Source organism: Euprymna scolopes, chromosome 46 (genome assembly GCF_053919585.1).
Source record: "Euprymna scolopes isolate OS-2025 chromosome 46, ASM5391958v1, whole genome shotgun sequence".
Taxonomy (NCBI): domain Eukaryota; kingdom Metazoa; phylum Mollusca; class Cephalopoda; order Sepiida; family Sepiolidae; genus Euprymna; species Euprymna scolopes.
In genome coordinates, this window is record NC_136527.1 from 53,897,239 (window position 1) to 53,917,436 (window position 20,198).

The 20,198-nt window shown below is 35.6% G+C and overlaps 1 long non-coding RNA gene across 1 annotated transcript in view; it reads right to left on the minus strand.

Annotated features, from left to right (window-relative positions):
• Positions 1-12,534, minus strand: part of LOC145270502 (uncharacterized) — a 68,220-nt gene extending 55,686 nt beyond the window's left edge. The window contains exon 1 of the long non-coding RNA XR_013865402.1: positions 12,439-12,534. This is a non-coding gene — a long non-coding RNA (uncharacterized LOC145270502). The remainder of the gene's footprint in view (positions 1-12,438) is intronic.
• Positions 12,535-20,198: the final 7,664 nt, after the last annotated feature.

The following is a 20,198-nucleotide window of genomic DNA, read 5'->3' on the forward strand; positions in this document are numbered from 1 at the left end:
TGCAGACTGTTGCATTTCTATGCAAATGATAAAAAGGTGAATAAAAACAGATGTAAAAAGAAGACGAGTAAGAAGAAGACGTGCAAATAAACTTGAAATGTTTTGGATTTGGACGTTTTGACCACAGAGTGTGAGTTTGGGAGTTGAGAATTTTGACAACAAGTGTCAAGTTTGGGAGTTGGAAGGTCTAAGATTCAAACCGTCTATCTTGCACTTGGTTCACCAGATATATTTATCAGGTACTTTGTTAAATTCTTTTAAGTAATTTTACTTGCTCCTATGATTACTGGAATAGAGATTTCCCTAAAATTACAGCTTCTTTTCTATCTACTTAGAAGCATTGATAATCAAATTTTGATAGTGAGCAGTCATTAGAATTCTATCCTGATCATAGTGAAGACATCCTCTTTTAAGCCAGTCTACAAAACATTCCTTATAATAATAATAATAATAATAATTATTATTATTATTATGATTTTTATTATTATTATCAATACAGAAAAGACTTATGATAATAATAATAGTAATAATAATAATAATAATAATTCTTATAATTATTTATTAATAAATCTATAAAAAATCAAGAAAAGACTTTTTCCAATTTTCTCACATGTATTTCATATGACTCAAGGAGGTTGACATTTGTTCAAAAGAAGAACCACATACTTCACAAGAATGTGGTTTCTGTCTGGTTTGAATCTCTTTTGCACTTGGTTCACCAGTTTTTAAAATTCGTTTGTCTAATTTTATTATCTCCTATAATTACTGAAATAGAAATTTTCCAACGATTCCAGTTTCCTTTCTATCTACTTAGAAGCATTGGTAATCAAACTTTAATTGTGAGCAGTCATTATAACTCTGTCCTTATCATAGTGAAGACATTCTCTTTGAAGTCAATCTATAAAGTATCCCTTTTTTCATATAATAATAATAATAATAATACATCAAAAAAAGACTTGTCCCACTTTTGTTTGAGCACTTTTTCCAATTTTCTTTAATGCAAGTTGGAGTATTTTAAACTACTATTTTGTGTGATTTTGTAGCAAATTTGTTTTCTGATTCTGTAATGTTTTTAAGAAAGCCATGTGCAAAATGGTTGGTCAGTCTCCAATATGACTTATCTGCAAAAGAACAGCCACATACTTTACAAGAACATGATTTGTTTCTTTTTTTTAAATAAAAGTTCTCAGAAATCATGGGGCCCACAACCTGCGGCTAACACTTGAACTTTATATGAGATACATAGATATTCGAATGTTCCATTTAAATTCTTTATCTCTCAAACACTGAGTTAGTAAAGAAATTTTCTCCTGTACGTTTTCATATGATTTATCAAAGTTGACTTCAGTGCAAAAGCACAACCACATACAACATGTGAATGTGCTTTGTCTCTCGCATGTGTTTTCATATGACTGAACAAATTTGACTTCCATGCAAAAGAACCGCACACTTCGCAAGCATATGATTTGTCTCGTTTTTTATAATTTTCTTCCTTTGAAGATCGTAACACTGGGTATGGGGCAGCCAAACCAGCCACCAACATTGCCTCGCTTTCTATTAAAACCAACCAAGAGCTCTTTTTAGTATCCTTGCTCTTCCCTTAAGTTAAATTTAATGAGTCTATTTTACACTTTGTTCACTAAAAAGATTAGCTAGGTAGGACTTCAGGTTCTTCTTCATAAGCCTTGTGGCACCTATAACCGGTATGATTGATATCTCCCTAAGATTCCAGTTTCTTTTAATATCATACATGAGACATTGATATTTGGTCTGTTTCTCTCTTTCAGAGCTGTTCAGACGTCCATCATTAATGACACTCACTACAACCAAAGTTGTCACTCTGACTTATTCCATATAACTATGTAAGGTTTGACAGCAGCATTTTCAAGGTAGGTGGCTGTAGGGATTACATAGTTGTAATGTATGGTATATATATCATTTCCCACTGTTCTTTAATGTTAATATTCCCAGAACTTGCTACTACATTGCATGTTTATTTTTTACAGATGGTCCAGTGGAGGTACTTACATACTCCATCATGTCTTGCTGTGTAGTAGCCATCTTTTAAAAGAAACTTCCAACTCGATATCAGATGACCCACACTTTCCAATTCCATGTGGCAGAATCTGCATTCTCTCTCTTTTTTTAATTTTTTTCCTTTGAAGATTGTAAGGCTGGGTAGGGGGCAGCTAAACCAGCTGCCAACATTTCGTTGCTTCTTATTGAAAACAACCGAAAGTTCTTTTTAGTATCCTCCTTTTCCCCTTAAGTGCAATTGTCTGGATCTCTTTTGCACTAGGCTCACCAGGAATATTAGTTAGGTAGGACTTCAAGTTTTTCTTCATAAGTCCTGTGGCACATATAATAACTGGTATGACTGTTTCCTGTATATGTTTGTTGCAAGCAATCTGATAATGCAACCAATCTGACTTTTATACAAAAGAACCAAATATTAAATCAGAATATTTTTTCTCTCCTGTATGTGTTTTCCTATGGCGAAATAAAGGAGAATTCCATGCAAAATAACGATATATATCAGAATAATGGGGTTTGTCTGTTTTAATTTCATTTATGTTTTTGATGGGATTCTGCTATATGTCAAACATTCTCCCATTAATTGAGTTACCCCAACGAGTAGATCTTTAAAAACAATTTATTGAATTTCTCTTGTACTTGGTTCACAACGCCTAATCACTAGATAGTTTATGAAATTCTTTTTTATTAGCACAGTGTCTCCTATAATGACTGGAATGATTGATAGGTTTTTCTCCTGTATGTATTAGCATATGATGTGACAAACTGGACTTTCATACAAAAGAACCAAATACTTCACAAGAATGTGGTTTCTGTCCCATATGCGTTTTCATATGACTAAACAAATGTGCCTTCTGTGCAAAAGAACAACATATTTCACAAGAATGTGGTTTATCTCCTGTATGTATTTTCATATGATGCAACAAATTGGACTTCAATGCAAAAGAAGAACAACATACTTCACATGAATGTGGTTTCTCTCCCCGAATGCATGGTTATATGACTCAACAAATGTGACTTCATTGCAAAAGAAGAACCACATACTTCACATGAATGTGGTTTCTCTCCCGTATGTGTTTTCATATGACGCAACATATGTGCCTTCTGTGCAAAATAAGAACGACATACTTCACAAGAATGTGGTTTATCCCCTGTATGTGTTTTCATATGACTTAACAAATTTGACTTCCATGCAAAAGAAGAACCACATACTTCACAAGAATGTGGTTTCTCTCCCGTATGTGTTTTCATATGACCTAACAAATGTGACTTCCTTGCAAAAGAAGAACCACATATTTCACATGAATGTGGTTTCTCCCCAGTATGTGTTTTCATATGACGCAACAAACTTGACTTCCATGTAAAAGTAGAACCACATATTTCACAAAAATGTGGTTTCTCGCCTGTATGTGTTTTCATATGATGCAACAAATCTGACTTCCTTGCAAAAGAAGAACCACATACTTCACAAGAATGTGGTTTCTCTCCCGTATGTGTTTTCATATGATTTAACAAATTTGATTTCCATGAAAAAGCAAAACCACATACTTCACATGAATGTGGTTTCTCTCCCGTATGTGTTTTCATATGACTCAACAAACTTGACTTCTGTGCAAAAGAAGAACCACATACTTCACAAGAATGTGGTTTCTCTCCCGTATGTGTTTTCATATGACTCAACAAACTTGACTTCTGTGCAAAAGAAGAATCACATACTTCACATGAATGTGGTTTCTCTCCCGTATGTGTGTTCATATGACTCAACAAAGTTGCCTTCAGTGCAAAAGAAGAACCACATTCTTCACAAGAATATGGTTTATCCCCCGTATGTGTTTTCATATGACTCAGCAAATTTGACTTCCATGCAAAAGAATAATCACATACTTCACAACAATGTGGTTTATCTCCTGTATGTATTTTAATATGACGCAACAAATTTGACTTCTGTGCAAAAGTATAACCACATACTTCACAAGAATGTGGTTTCTCTCCCGTATGCGTTTTCATATGACTCACCAAATATGACTTCCGTGCAAAAAAAGAACCACATACTTCACATGAATATGGTTTGTCACCTGTATGTATTTTCATATGATGCAACAAATCCGACTTCTCTGCAAATGAAGAACCACATACTTCACAAGAATGTGGTTTGAATCCCGTATGTGTTTTCATATGACGCAACAAATGTGACTTCCTTGCAAAAGAAGAACTACATACTTCACAAGAATGTACGTTCTCTCCAGTGTGTGTTTTCATATGATTTAATAAATGTGATCTCTGTACAAAAGAAAAACCACATACTTCACAAGAATGTGGTTTCTCTCCCGTATGTGTTTTCATATGATTCAACAAACTTGACTTCCGTGCAAAAGAAGAGCCACATACTTCACAAGAATGTGGTTTCTCTCCCGTATGTGTTTTCATATGACTCAACAAATTTGACTTCCATGCAAAAGAAGAACCACATACTTCACATGAATATGGTTTCTCTCCCGTATGTGTTTTCATATAATTCAACAAATTTGACTTCCATGCAAAAGAAGAACCACATACTTCACACGAATGTGGTTTCTCTCCCGTATGTGTTTTCATATGACTCAACAAATGTGACTTCCTTGCAAAAGAAGAACCACATACTTCACAAGAATGTGGTTTCTCTCCCGTATGTCTTTTCATATGACACAACAACTTTGACTTCCATGCAAAAGAAGAACCACATACTTCACAAGAATGTGGTTTGTCTCTCATGTTAGCTTGCATCTGATTACACAAAAAGTAAAAATCCAATGAAGTTTATGATGGTAGGAACGCTAATAAATTTCAACATAGAAACATTTAATGAAGAAATTTATAATTATTTTAAACCTTTTTAAATCATCAATGCAGAAAAGTACTTCTTATCCATTAATGAATTTCTTTTCATTGTTGTAAATTCTGGAAATATAAAATGAATTTTTAAAAATACATTTCATGTGGTAAAATTGTATTATGTTGATTTTTATAAAAATATCCAAAACATTTATTGGTAATGAATTTTTGAAAAATGAGTATAGTTTTATTAAATACTGGTTATTTAACAAAATTATTTTTTTTAATTTAACTAAAAAAAATCACGTTTTTTTCATTTTGTGGGTGAAGTTAGATTATTCCTATTATTTGGATTCTTCAGAATAATGTTCTCATCTTTTTCATAATGTTTCTATTTTTTGTCGAATTTTTCCCTTGAACTCAGAAATCTTTACATAATTCTGAATCGAACCCTTTATTTAGTATATGAGATTAGCATGCCCTTGGATTGTTAGTGATGACTGTGTAAAAATTCCTAAGTCATTTTAAATTCTATTTTAAATCTCACTGAGGATTGAAACTTCAACATTCACGAGTATGTAACTTACAAGTGAATTTACTTAGAACTCTTACAATTGCACTATGGCCCTGGCAGACAATCCTAGTATGAATTTGCAGAACTATTTTTTCTAGACACTTTTTATTACTTATTACTAAATATATACATAAACATGTTTATATATATATATATTAACATTATTTATAATAATAAATGGTTTCTATATCGTGTTAAATATTATACTAGATATGCTTAGTAGTTGATCATTGGAATATGCACTGTTCCCTTAAGCAGATAATGCTTCATTGTTTACCTCCATCTATAATTTCTTCTTTATTACATAACTAGCCTGGGTACCCAGCATTGACCGGGTGTTTGTAGGTGTGCGTCGAGCAAAACAAATGAAGTTGTAGTAGGCAGGCAGGCTCAGACTGGTGAGACAAAGGTGGAAAAGAAAGTTGAGGTGTGTGTAAAAGTATTGGTTGAGCAAAAAAAAAACAAAGGAAAATTGCGAACACAAAAAAGTGGTAGTAGGCAGGCAGGCAAACCTGTACCGCGAAGGAGGAAAAGAAAGTAAAAAAAATGTAACATGTTAGATGTTGTGCCCATCGAAAGTGACATAGGTATAAATTAAAGCTAGACGATCGAAAAGAAAATCCGTTGCCTCTTGAACGTTTTTGCGAGACATACATATATACATACACACATTTAAACAGATTCTTATCCCTTGTATTATAGATGGTAGAGGGTTGCACTTTTCCATCCATATATATTCCACCATAACTGATTTTTCAATTTCTCCACATATTACAGCTTTTCAATGTTTTTTTAACTTACTGTTATTGAATAACATGGCTCACTATTTGACGCATGCAAGTGTCGAAGGTGAGAGCATCTGGAAAAAGCATGTCACATATATAAAACATAGAAAAAGGAAAAGGATGAGAGGCCTACAATCAGCCAGGAATGAGCATCGCACAAGCATTATTTACTCTACCAACCTCCTGGTTCACACTCTCCATTTCTAGCTAGGCACACACATATCATGCAGTATGAGAAAGAGAAAATAAAATTTATATTTTTATACAAAAACAAATCAACATCGCAGTCTACACTCCATCTTAACAAAAATTGATTGTAAGTTGTATTGTTATCTCGTCCTTTCATCAGTAGCATTTGCTATTGTTATCATGGAGTAGCAGCTATTTTCAAATAGATAAGATGGTGGCTACAGCAGGTGGATGGATGATGAAGAGAATTGAAAAAGGCAGTGGGGTCAGTAAGAAGACTGATAAGAGAGAAATCTTTTCTAAGGAAAACAATGCTGTTGGAAAATAGAAAAGACGGTGGCTACAGGAAGTGGGTGGACCATGTAGAGCAGTATTTTAGGGTGACCAGAGCACTGGATGAGGAAGAATATCGGATAGCTCTCTTAACCACATGGGGCCTGGTCGAACAATTCATGACCAGACTCATCTTTGACAATGAAAGTTTAACATGGGTTGATTTGAAGAGGTCTTTAGAGAACTACTATGGAATTGTCGCAAACCCTAACAAACAAAGTCGAATTAGCAAACGTGAGAGGGTAGGTTAGAAGGGGTACCTGACTATATGCACAGGATAGTTAGATGAGAATAAGCCGCTTTTAGTGGGATAGTCCAGAGAAGCAGACTAGTTAAATAACAGGTACTGTGATTCTGTATAGAAGGTCTCAAGTATAGGAAGGTGGAGATGCTTGTGATGAGATACAAGCCACATGATCTTCAAGTGGCTTATCAGAAAGCCTTAGAAGAAGTTAAATGGAGGATCTGGCCTCATGCATACAAAGAGTATAAAAACTATCCCCTGGAGGTTTGTAGCAGATACTAGTTGAGGCTATGGGTCTAGCCAGTTCCTGAAGATATGGAGACAGACGTAAAACAGGAAACCAAGTACAGAGTAGGGGACTAGGATTTAAAACTAGAGAGAAGGAAAGAGGCAGATAATTACTATTTTGTTGAGGTGGGCAAGGGTACACCAATGGGATAGTTGATAACATGGGCGCATCATATTCTGTTTTGATTAGAATTGAGGGAAAGAATTATGGAAGTCTGATGGATAGGGAATCAGAGTTGTCAGTAATAAATAGCAGTGTTTTTAATGCAACATCGACTTTGCTTTGACGGTGGCAGGTGAAATTCCTGGTGTATTTAAGATACCAAAACTACACAAACTTATTAAATCTCCAGAAGAGAATTTTGATGACACTGAATTTATCAAAAATATGTGACTATTTTTGCAGAACTGATTCTATGCTTAGGCGACAGAAGTCTGTCTCTGGTTATAAGAGATGCCTTGGATGATGGGAAACCTCATCAAATGCACTAAACCTCTTAAATCAAATATTTTGCCAAATTCTCACCAATGACAATTTTTTTTATTCAATTTTCACCCCGAACAAGGCACAGTGCCACTTTGAAGTAGGGGGCTACTATCAGGGACATAATTTGCGGGGGCATTATGAAGCGAGATGAGTAGAAAGATGTTTGTTCACATAAACGTTAGGCCGAGGAGTTTAAAAGAAGTACTTTTAGGCAATGTGTTCTTGGCCATTGCTATTGGTGATACAAAGGGTTTCTTGTAGTTATTGAAAGAAACAAGCTTTAACGAGAATTAGAATTTTATTGAAACTTGCCGCTCAATACAATTTAAAAATCCATCAAATGGATGTAAAAAAATGCTTATTTAAATGCTCTGATTGACTTTGAGATATATATTCCCTCCAGAGGAATTTAAAATGAAAAATAAAATTTTTGTATGGAAACTGAATAAATCACTGTACAGGTTAAAAGAAAGCGCTCGCAATTAAAATTTTACATTCCATAATTATTTAATAGAACAAGAATTCAAGCAGTGTCCCATAAACTTGCACATAGATACCACAAATATAGGTAATAAATATTTGATTTTGTTTTTTTTAGATTGACGATATATTACTCACAACAATTTTGAGACAACACTTAAAAAGATGTTAAAAAATAAGTTAAACAAAAAATTTAAAATGACCAATCTTCAACAATTGTCATAGTTCCTCGGTATAAAGTTTACCTGTGAAAATGAAACTATAACAATCATGGTACATTGAAAAAATCCTGATGAAGTTTGGAATGTGAGATTGCCAACTACCACCATTGATATTGGTATAAACAAGAATATAGAGATCGAAACTAAATTAACAGGCAATCGATTATACGAGAACTTATTGGAAATCTAATTCATTTGATGACCATCACTAGGCCTGATATATTTTACACTGTAACAAAGCTATCCAAAAACTTATCAAAACTGACAATTAATGACTTAACTCATGCAAAACAAGTCCTTCGTTATCTAAAAGGAACAAGCTTTGTTCATAAGAAATACTCAACACTTGAGATCATGACTGCATTAATTCTTTGCGATTTGATTTACTACCGCCATCTTTGTTCAACATAATGTCTCAACACTTAACAGTAATAAAAGATTTTGCATGGATTTTAGGGCTTTAAATAAACTCACGAAGAAGTATGCCTGAGTGTTACCAGTCAATGATGACATATAAGCCCCACTTGGGTCAGCCAAATAATTCCTACAATTAGATCTGAAGTCAGGGTACAGACAGGTAAAATTAAGTAAGAATGATAAAGAGGACACTTTGTTCACTTGCCACTGGGGTTGATTTCACTTTAATGTGATACCATTTGAACTTGCAAACACTCCCGGGATTTCCTGAAATTACTGCCCATAGTCTACAGGGAAAGAAAGATTATGCATTACAATATTTGGATGGTATTTTAATATCTTAAGATACTATGGAAAGTCACTTAGATCACATAGATAGGGTACTACTAGCCAGTTCACATGAGTACAAGCTCAGGGTGAAACCTATCAGTGTGGGGTTTATATAGCCAGAACTGGACAAAGTCAAATCGATAAAATCCCATCTCCAACTCGTGTGAGAAAAGTCAGAGCTTGGATTGGTATGACGTCAAATTATTTCATTAGTATAACGTCATATTATTTCATTGGTATGACATCATATTATTGACTATTTATAAAATAGTCTTCTGAGATTGCAGAGCCGTTAGTTCATCTAATGATGAAATATGTGGGGTTTTAATGTGACGTCATATGTCATTTTGCCTTTGATAGCCTAAAACCGAAGCTCACAGATATGGTTATACTGGCTTACCCTGATCATGAGAAAGATTGTACACAGATGCCTCAATGATGCGATTGAGCATGTCTGTCAAAAATGATCTAGGTGAGTGAGGATAAAGATGTTAAAAACAAAAAACCTAAACTTAGTGATACACAGACGAGATGGTACTTGAAAAGGCAGGATGCTGTTTGTGTGAACCTCTAGTTGAGACAATGAGAATTCTGGTGGAAATAGATGATAGAAATTATTGTATCATTTTGTTTGAGCCAAAATAGTTTTCAACATATAAGAAGCTTGAGGGTTCATCAGTATCGCCTGACCATCCTACGTTGTTGGGTTTTTATTAAATTAGGGAACAAGAGGAAGATAATTAAATGTTTAGATTCAAAGATGCAGAACAAAAAAGTTCATAGCGAAGGACAAGATAGTGTATTACTTGTCCCAACTCGACAACAAACTATTGATGAGGTTATAGACTTTTCACACAATTAAGCAAAAAATATTTCTGGTTGTGTTTATTTAAGGAGGTGAATGAATACGTAGGAAATATATCAAATGTGCAAAACCAGAGATCTGAGGAAGCAACAACCTCAAATGCAGAAGTGCAATCAGCCTCATTTTCCTTTCATAAATCTGGCATTGGATATTTTCAGGCCCAAAGACATTTTCGTGTAACCAGTACATAGTGACTTTCATTGATATTGTATATTGGTTGGCTGGAGGCTTTTGCGGTTCCTAATAAGAAGCCAGAAATGGTGGTGTCTCTGTTGTTGGATGAAATTCTCCCCAGATTTGGGCACCAACCCAGCTGTTAACAGATAATTGGCTAGAAAACGGTAACAAAGTGATGAAGAAGGCATTGAAGGACCTCAACATACATCATGTGACAACATTTTATTATCATATAAAGAAATAAATAGAAAGATTTCATAGGATGATGCATGACAGTTAAGCAATATATATATATATATATATATATATATATATATATATATATATATATATATAAACCAAATGTTGGCAACTGTCAGATCTCATGTGAGCTAAACAACAAATGATGAAATTATCACCATACTATTTACTCTACAACAGAGACGTGATCCTGCCATTAGATAATATATTAATGTCTTGTAGAGTATACTATGGTGATGAGCAACATGAGATCGCTCTAAAAGAGATGCATCAATCTTTTACTTTGGTAAGGAATAACATTCAGGAAGTTAGGAAAAAACTGATAGAGAACAAGAATAAGAAAATAAAGTCAGTAGATTTTAAGATTGGAAATCTTGTTTTTTATAAGAACCACCAGAAGGCGCATGTGAAACATCTGTGGGCAACATCGATCGAGGAAAGCCCAATGAGTCGGATAGTGATTGAGCCACAGAACAAACTGATATCCCAATATGGAGAAGTCAACATCAACGGGAAAGGTCGTTGATGGAACGGAGAGTCATGACATATCATGACAGCGAAACTTGCAAATATTTAGGACACAAGTTATCTCCCATTTGCATTAATTGTGTTGTCAACCAAAATAATACGATCCATTCGGAAAGGTCTAGAGTTGGCTTGGAGTTTGGAAGTGGGGAAGAGGAACCAGTGAGAGGGAATTGTTTTGGTTGGGTAAGATCTATATTCTATTTAAAAAAAATATTCCGTTCTCGGGTTTCATTTTATATGTGACACTATGGAACATGATTCCGGCTAACCATTTTGACAGAGTATGCGAAGCGTTATGAATGAGTTATGAAACAAAAAATTATGAGAAAGACAAAATAAATTAATTTTTTCTTGTTTATAAACTCAAGCATGGAACTCATCAAGTGTCATCTACCGACGTTAAGTTTAAATTATCAGATGATATTCACCATGCATCGGGCGTTTCCCATATTAAAACATTTAACAAAAAAAAAAAAAGAAACTTATTCTTGGAAAGAAAAATTGAGTTAACAAGACAATAACGAGTTTTCCGAATACTAAGCAATGTAATTCCTTATGTTATGAATGGTGGCCACCACTGATAACATAAAGAATTACTTACCTTAATATCCATAAAACTACTTGTTTGCGGCAATTTTAAATGTGATATTCGTTTTCAGCATACCCGGAAACCTATAGAATTCGTCATGGTAAAGATGACTATTAAGATTGAAAGTAAGTAACAAGTTATTAAAACGGCTTAAGGCAGCCCCTCCCAAGATATTATCGTGTGTCCAGAAAGTGGGTGCTCATTTTACATTAAATTTATATAGAAAAGTGATCCTGACTTTTTGAAAAAATAATTTCCTCATGTGATGAAAACTAATTCTCTGCACCACTTTTGAAGTATTTATTCATTTTCAGCATCCTTGAAAACCTATACAAGTCGTCATTGTAAAGAATATTTGTAATTTTGAAAGATTTTAGACATTGACCTTTTTTTTTTATATTTGACTTTTTTAAAACTTGTTAAACCGTTAAACACATATAAAATTAAATTTATAAAATTATTTATTTATTTATTTTTGGTAAATATTGAAAACAAAAACAATCGACGGCGAAAAATTTTCAACGATAAATCAACATTTTCATTAGAACTATTCGCCTTTTTTTTCTCTGATTTCATGTTTCAATAAAGACATAGGGACATTAAAAAACAAAAATCAAAAAAATGTTATCAATTCTGTACGTGAAAACACATTCATAATTGGTCACCACTGATAACATAAAGAATTACGTATTGAACGTTTTTTTATGCTTAAGTCAGTATTGAAAACAAAATCTGATAAATTAATGACCATTCGATAATAATCCGATGAAAAAAAGATGAAAATAAAAAATACACATACGTGCACCACTGCACCAGTGCACCACTGCACCATGTAGTAATACTTACGTTTTTGTTTTATAATCTGCTTTCGATTAACTTTATCTGCTTTTATAAAGGAAACGATTTTTAAAATGTGATTGACTTTACAAGCTCAAGTTAACATTCAAGATGACGAACGGAAGAGCAAGTTCGCAGAAAACAAAATTGAAGAGGAAAAATGAAAAAAGAAATTTCGAAATCGAACCGATCTATTTGGTTAATATCACGGATAAAATTAATATTATTTTATTTAACATTTTAATATTTACATGAGAGAGAAGAGATTACAAGTTTCATCTTTATTAATTCTCTAATTCGTTGCACGTGCAATTGATGGCGGAAACTGATAGTTTTTAAAGCCGCCTTTTCGTACTTTTATTTATTTATTTTTATATAGATTTCCGATAGTGTTTAAAAGATTAATCTATGTATACAGTAATACAAACCCGATTAATCTGAAGTTAATCTATACGAGAAAAGATTAATTAAAGAGATTAAATGTAATAAACTACAGTTGAAGAAAAAAGTTATAATGAAAACTGTTATCACGTTGGAAGAAACTGATAAATACATCACAGTTTAAAAGTTAAATAAATTCCTTGTAAAACCCAAAAATTTCCATTAAGAATAAATACTATTTTTCTGTGTCTATTTCAAAGATAATTAGTAAAATAAAAGGTAAAAAGATAGGTTTCTTACCGGCTTCCGCCACGAAAAAAGGTTCATCTAAAAGTTGTATCAAGAAGCTGAACTTGATGTAAGAACGGAAACGAAACAAAACTTCTTCCGTTTTTTTTTTAATAAAAAAAAAAAAAAAAATACTGCAATAATTAGTTTTAATTATTTTCTCCTGTATCTTCACTTTTCACCGCAACAAAAAATAAAGTAGAAAAATATTTTGTAAGAAAAAAAGTTGCATTCAAGATAATTAAAATAATAATTCACCGTTTTGGGGAGTTTTGTTCCTATTTACAATGTCTCCCCACAAGATAAAGTTAGACACCATGGTCGGTTTTTAATGTGGAGAAAAGGAACAAAAATAAAACATTGTCCCAGTCGTGAAGGATTTCTCCTCCACTGACAGAGAACAAGAAATTGAAGTGCAGCATCTGAAGAAAAGAAACTACACTTTGATCTTGACCCGTTTTGAGGAGTTTTGTTAAGAGAAACCAATCAACCAAGAAAGTGGCAAAGCAAGATAAGTTACTCTTCTACCTTACTGGATAAGTTATCTATTTTAATGCTTTTATTCAGTTTGATAAGTTACTCTTCTACGTACTTGGATAAGTTATGTATTTGAATGCTTTTATTCGGTTTAATTAATTATTCTTCTACCTACCTGGATAAGTTATGTATTTTAATGCTTTTATTCGGTTCGATAAGTTACTCTTCTACCTACCTGGATAAGTTATGTATTTTAATGCTTTTATTCGGTTCGATAAGTTACTCTTCTACCTACCTGGATAAGTTATGTATTTTAATGCTTTTATTCGGTTCGATAAGTTACTCTTCTACCTACCTGGATAAGTTATGTATTTTAATGCTTTTATTCGGTTCGATAAGTTACTCTTCTACCTACCTGGATAAGTTATGTATTTTAATGCTTTTATTTGGTTCGATAAGTTACTCTTCTACCTACCTGGATAAGTTATGTATTTTAATGCTTTTATTCGGTTCGATAAGTTACACTTCTACCTACCTGGATAAGTTATGTATTTTAATGCTTTTATTTGGTTCGATAAGTTACTCTTCTACCTACCTGGATAAGTTATGTATTTTAATGCTTTTATTCGGTTCGATAAGTTACTCTTCTACCTACCTGGATAAGTTATGTATTTTAATGCTTTTATTTGGTTCGATAAGTTACTCTTCTACCTACCTGGATAAGTTATGTATTTTAATGCTTTTATTCGGTTCGATAAGTTACTCTTCTACCTACCTGGATAAGTTATGTATTTTACTGCTTTTATTCGGTTCGATGAGTTTCTCTTCTACCTACCTGATTCAGTTATGTATTTTAATGCTTTTATTTGGTTTGATAAGTTGAATCCAAGGGATTTTCTTGCATCACCAGGACGTCAACTTCAGCTGTGATACCTTTCTCAGTGCAGATTGTGACAGTCCCAGTGAACATGCAGCGAAAACATTATAGTGTTCTGTGTGTTTGTGGATAAACATTCATCATACAACTTTGACTCTGGCACTTTTAGCAAAATGGTTAGGGCCCCCACATTTATAGCAGACAGGGCTAGCGGTAGCTGAGAAGAAATCTATATTGTCTCCATAGGTTTAGATGTTGCATGATTAGTGCCGGCTGCTGTTGTAATTGGTTCTGGTTCCTTAAGGATGTTTCGCGTTTTGACCAATAACTCGTCCGTTGTTAATCTGTCAATACGTGACAACGCTTGATAAAAGCCAACTGACATCCTTAGATCAGCCCAGCGAAAATGGCAAAGCTTAACATTTTGTCGTTGACATCCGTAAATCAGCTAAGTAAACGCTCACCGTTTCAGTGGAATATAGTCGCCGGATAGTCAACTGTTACCATGCAACAAAAGGATCTGTACCAAATGCTGTATATAAGCTCTAGAAGTGTCAGAAGTCGCAGTTAAAAAGGAGGTGTTAATTAGACTCACTATCTTTCGAATAATGTAATTTAAACCCTATTTTTTCAATAAAAGGAGCAAAGAGCAAATTTTAGAATCATAAAACGTTTAATCGAAAAATATACAATATTTTTTAAATCGGTTTTCTTTAAAAAGAATTTCACGAAATTCAACAAATTTTATCTAAATCGAAATATAATAAATATATATAAATTCAAAAAATTACTTACCTATATAAAATACTAATCAATGGGTGGTTCTATTTTTAATTTCTAAGAATTTGTCAATATTTATATTTTATATTCCGTGTACTTCTTAAATAAAAGAATTTTAAAGCAACCATTGGAAAAGATCGCAATTCTGTAAGCTATTATCCGGTGTTAGCGAAAGCGGTGTTTCCTTGCTTTCTTGCAGTTGTCAAATACGGATTGCTAACAGGGCGGTAATTAATTATTTCAAAAACGTAAAAACAACACATATGCGTGAGGCATCGTGCCTTGCGCGTGAGATATGGGTCACAGTACTTGCAAAATTATCACATTTATCTTATAAGTTTTTGCCGTTTAAACAAAATCCACTCGACCAATTTTCCATTCTTTTTATTCAATTAAAGAAATACATGAGTTTTTGATTTAATATATTTTATTACTTCCTTATGCAGTGATTTTTTAATCTGAAAAAAATTGTTGTAAGTGTTCAATTTTTTCAGGACAATATTTTTAAAATGTGAGGTTTCACTTTTAAACAAATCAACGTGGTTTTAAAAAAAAGGTTTTAAACTTTTTACTTTACAGGTAAATTTGCACAAAACTATTCATTTTTGTTTTAAATTAGATCATTTTATTTATTGATCTTTTATCTTCAATTTGGGATATATAAATCCGAGGGGAGAAAATTTATTATTTTCATTTTTATAGACATTTAAAAAGGGGGGATAAAAAACTTTTCTAGAATATTATATTCGTTTATTGGAAAGAACATAAAATTTCACAGTGACCCTGAAAATATCGTAAAAATTGAACCAATAGAAAAATGTTGATGGATTTTTAAATTTTAACAATTGAAAAATATTTAACTCGTAAAATTCAATTGATTTCATTATGTGAAAAAATAACTGGCTGAACGCACGCAGGCACTTTGTAAATACTGTTTTTTAAAAAAATAAAAAATAATATTACTATTATTTTTAAACAACTTTATTAGTTTATTTTGGAAGTATATTCCATAAAGAAAATAAACAAACCACTTTAAACAGAAAAATTACGAGTTTTTTTTAATATTTTATTCGCAGTTTTGTGTTAGGGGTGTCAAAAATTCTCCCTAAACTCTGATACATCTACTAGTGGTCATTGTTGTAAGTGTAATACTCATCAGAGTAGCAAGCGACCACGTATTTGTGCATTGTGTAGATGTGCGTGCAAACGGTGCCGTGATGGAGGAGGGGTGATCTTGCCGCAGGGAAGTGTTGGGTGGGAAAAGAGGAAAAAAACATGAAACCTGGTGTTTTATAAACTGTGGTCTCGCGAGATCGCGAGATCACAGAGGGCACACATGCAAATGAGATAGTGTGAAAACTACATAAAAATCAAGCTTGAGTGAGAGGGAGGAAGTGTCGTTTACAGTCACAAGGTTCTTGATTTACTATTGCGAGCGTTGTTGACGATTGAAGTTGAATTTGATACAAGCTATTCCGGCTATTGCTGTGAAAAATGAACCACTCAGTTTGATCTAAAACTGATTCTAGAAGTTGATGGGTCCACATCTGTCGTTACTTGGTTGAGAGGGTCGAGTTGACCTGCAATCTCTGTGAGGTAAAGAGAGTGCACACCGTGATTCCCCTGAGATTGACTGGGGGCGCTCTGAGTGTGTATCAGCAACTTAGTGCCACCGTGAAGGCTTATGTGACGACTATAAAAATGCGCTGTACAAGACATTTGCAATGGATCCTTGCATGGCTTATGAAAGATTCGCCTCCAGGAAGCTCATGCCGGGAGAAACTGTGGATGGATTCTTTGTGGAAATGAAGAAACTTGCCACAATGGAGTGTAGGAGAGGACATTGGCATGTGCATTTGTTGCTGGCCTTCCTACCCGTGTTAAGCAATTATTAAGAGACTCTACCAGAGTGTCCGCAATGCCTATAAAGCACTTGATGGAATGCGCCCGAGCTATCAGCAGAAATGAGGAGGACCTGGGGGAACCAGTTGTGATGGTAACAAAGGCAGCCCAGAAGGAGGCCTGGGAGATTCCCAGTCTGAGCCCCACAACTAATGGAAGATGTTACCACTGTGGTCAGCGAGGTCATTTTGTGAGAAGCTGCACTGACAAAGGGTGGGGGCGACTGCGTTGTTTCCAATGTGGCGGCATAGGACACCCAGCCCAAAACTGTGCAGAAAATGCGTCAGGGGGCAGGATGTCAGCGCCGCCGTGCTTCCCAGACAAGATCTAAATGATGTGCAACCTACGATAACTGTGTACGTGAACCAAGTGCTCAGTTCTTCTCGACTCTGGCTGCTCATACAATCATAAGTTCCAGATTGTGTCAGACCTGGACTAAAAGGAACATTAAAATCACAACAATAGGTGGTGAGACACAAGCTGTGGAGCCGGAACCATGAAGGTCCACATGATTCTGGTGTGGCCGCGGAAATTAATGCGTTGATTATGCGAGGGGATTTGCTAGGTATTGCTGGGCTACGATGCTATCAAGGCACTGGGCGGAGTGATCAGCAAAAGAGATGGGAGCGTGCACTTTTTAAAAAAACCCGGTGTCTGTGCAATCCACAGCGATCTCCCTGACCTTAAGGTAGGCTATGACTATAGCCAGCAAGCCTGAACTGCATCATGGAAGTGGACCAAGGAAGGGCACCAACTGAATTAAAGAATGGTGTCGCAGCATAACCTATACCTGACGAGGCTCGTGATGAGTACGAGGAAGAGCTTGAAGCATGGAGCAGAGATGGATGGTTGATCCTCTACCCCAAGAAGCTTGGCCCGCCCAAGGGTCTGATACATTTAATGGTGGTTATCCAGCATAACAAGTCAAAAGTAAGACCAGTGCTGGATTATTGTGAGCTCAACCAGTACATTGAGGCTTACACTGCCGATGCTGACGTGTGCGCCAGCAAACTGAGGGAATGGTGCCAGAAGGGCTCTAATGTGTCGATATTAGACCTGCAGGAGGCATATTTGCAGGTGCGAGTAGATGAGACGCTGTAGCCGTTCTAGACGGCGTGGTTTCGGGGTCAGAGGTACTGCCTAACATGACTTGGCTTTGCTCTGAATGTGGCACTGCAGATCATGAAGACCATTGTAAATGCGGTGTTGTCTCAAGAAAGACCGTTAAGACACCAATGAGGACATAAAATCTGTATCGTGTGTCAAGAAAAATTGGCTCAGTTTGGTCTGCAGTGCAAGAATCCTGAACGTCTGAGGAATGGAGCGTGCGTATTTGGATTAGACATCTGTGAGGAAGACTGCACCCTACAATGGAGGCGTGGCAGTGAGATTCTAGGCATCCCTGACGTTGTTATGACGTGGACTGCTTTATCATGGTGTGGGAAACTTGTTGGACATTTACTAGCCTGTCGCTGGCTCCGTGTATCTGTGGGTGTCATCAAACACAGAGAGAATTGGATAACCACAGGTTGGAACGATGTGCTTGACGATGCTCTTCTGACTCTGATGGTAACTGAGACCCTGGAGAAACTCAGCAAGGAGGACCCTGTCCGTGGAAAATTGTGCGTTGATGCAGGCCACATAAATGTGTGGGTCGACACTAGTTCATTGGCATTGGGAGTCGCATTAGAGCAAGAAGGGAATGTGTTTAAAGACGCATGTTGGCTGCGACTCGTGAGTGATGCTCAGCACATCAACTTAGCAGAGCTGGACGCTGTTGTAAAGGGAATAAATCTCGCACTGCAATGGCAATCGAAGAAACTGCACCTGTACACGGATTCTCTCTGCATCTACCACTGGGTGTCTGACACGCTTTCAGGATGGGAAAGAATCCGCATTAAGGCAGCCAGTGAGATGTTGATCCGGCAAAGGCTAGACATGCTGAAGAGTCTGGTTAACAGTGGGTGTAATGCTGGTAACATCACATTGTAATCGTGTCGACCAACTAACCTGTGTGCCCAACAGATGGTATGGAACTGTGAAGATGGGTGTGGAGCACACTGCTTGATCTCGTGCAGTTGCAATTGGTGTGATTAGCCCATGTCAAATACAGAAGATTCATGCATAGAGCAGACATCCAGGTGTCAAGAGGACATTGTATTTTGCAAGGCATGTGGACCCAGCAGTGACAAAGGCAGATGTCAGATAGATTGTTAGGCACTTTGAGGCGTGTCAGTTTATTGGTCCTGTACCAGAACAATGGCAAAAAGGACGATTGGACGTCAAGAAGGTGTGGCAGCGGGTGGTGATGGACATTGGCCATTAGTGGTAAACCCTTTCTAACTCTTATCAATTGTGGATCCACACGTTTTGCAGTATAGCGATACATGATTAGACAGGACTCGGCAAGTGTTGTTTGCATTTTGTCATTCATCTTTTTTTTCGCCAGAAGAGATCTTGACAGATAACAATGATGCTTTTTCAAACCAACAAGTTCGGTAGCTGTTAAATGAATGGGGCGTCCGACTATAGCTACGATGCGCTCATGTACCATCATGGAATGGTATTGCTGAGAGGAGCCATTGTAGCATTAAGAGAATTGCTGTCAGAAAGTTGTGTACCATTATGGAGGCCACGTATTGGTATAACGTCACGCCAAAAAATGGGAAATTACCTATAACAGCGCCGGCCAATGCCATATACACATAGCGTGTTAGACTAAAGGGGGTCCAGTTTGGGTGAGGTCACCTGGAAACCGGTGCACCACCAAATTCAATCAAGGATGAATCTATGGGGTTATCAGCCAGCAGTTGGTCCTAGTTGACGGAACCCCTCGCTATGTGCATGACCTTTGCCCAGCTTTTGAAGTGCATCATACGACTGCAGAGGAGAGCAATGAATCCTCAAGTGATGAACAATGAATCCTAAAACAGAATCAGAACCAAACCCAAAACCAGAATCTGAATCAGAATCAGAATCTGAATCAGAACCTGAACCTGAATCTGAACCAGAGCAGAACCAGAATCTGAATCTGAACCTGAATCAGAACCTGAATCAGAACCAG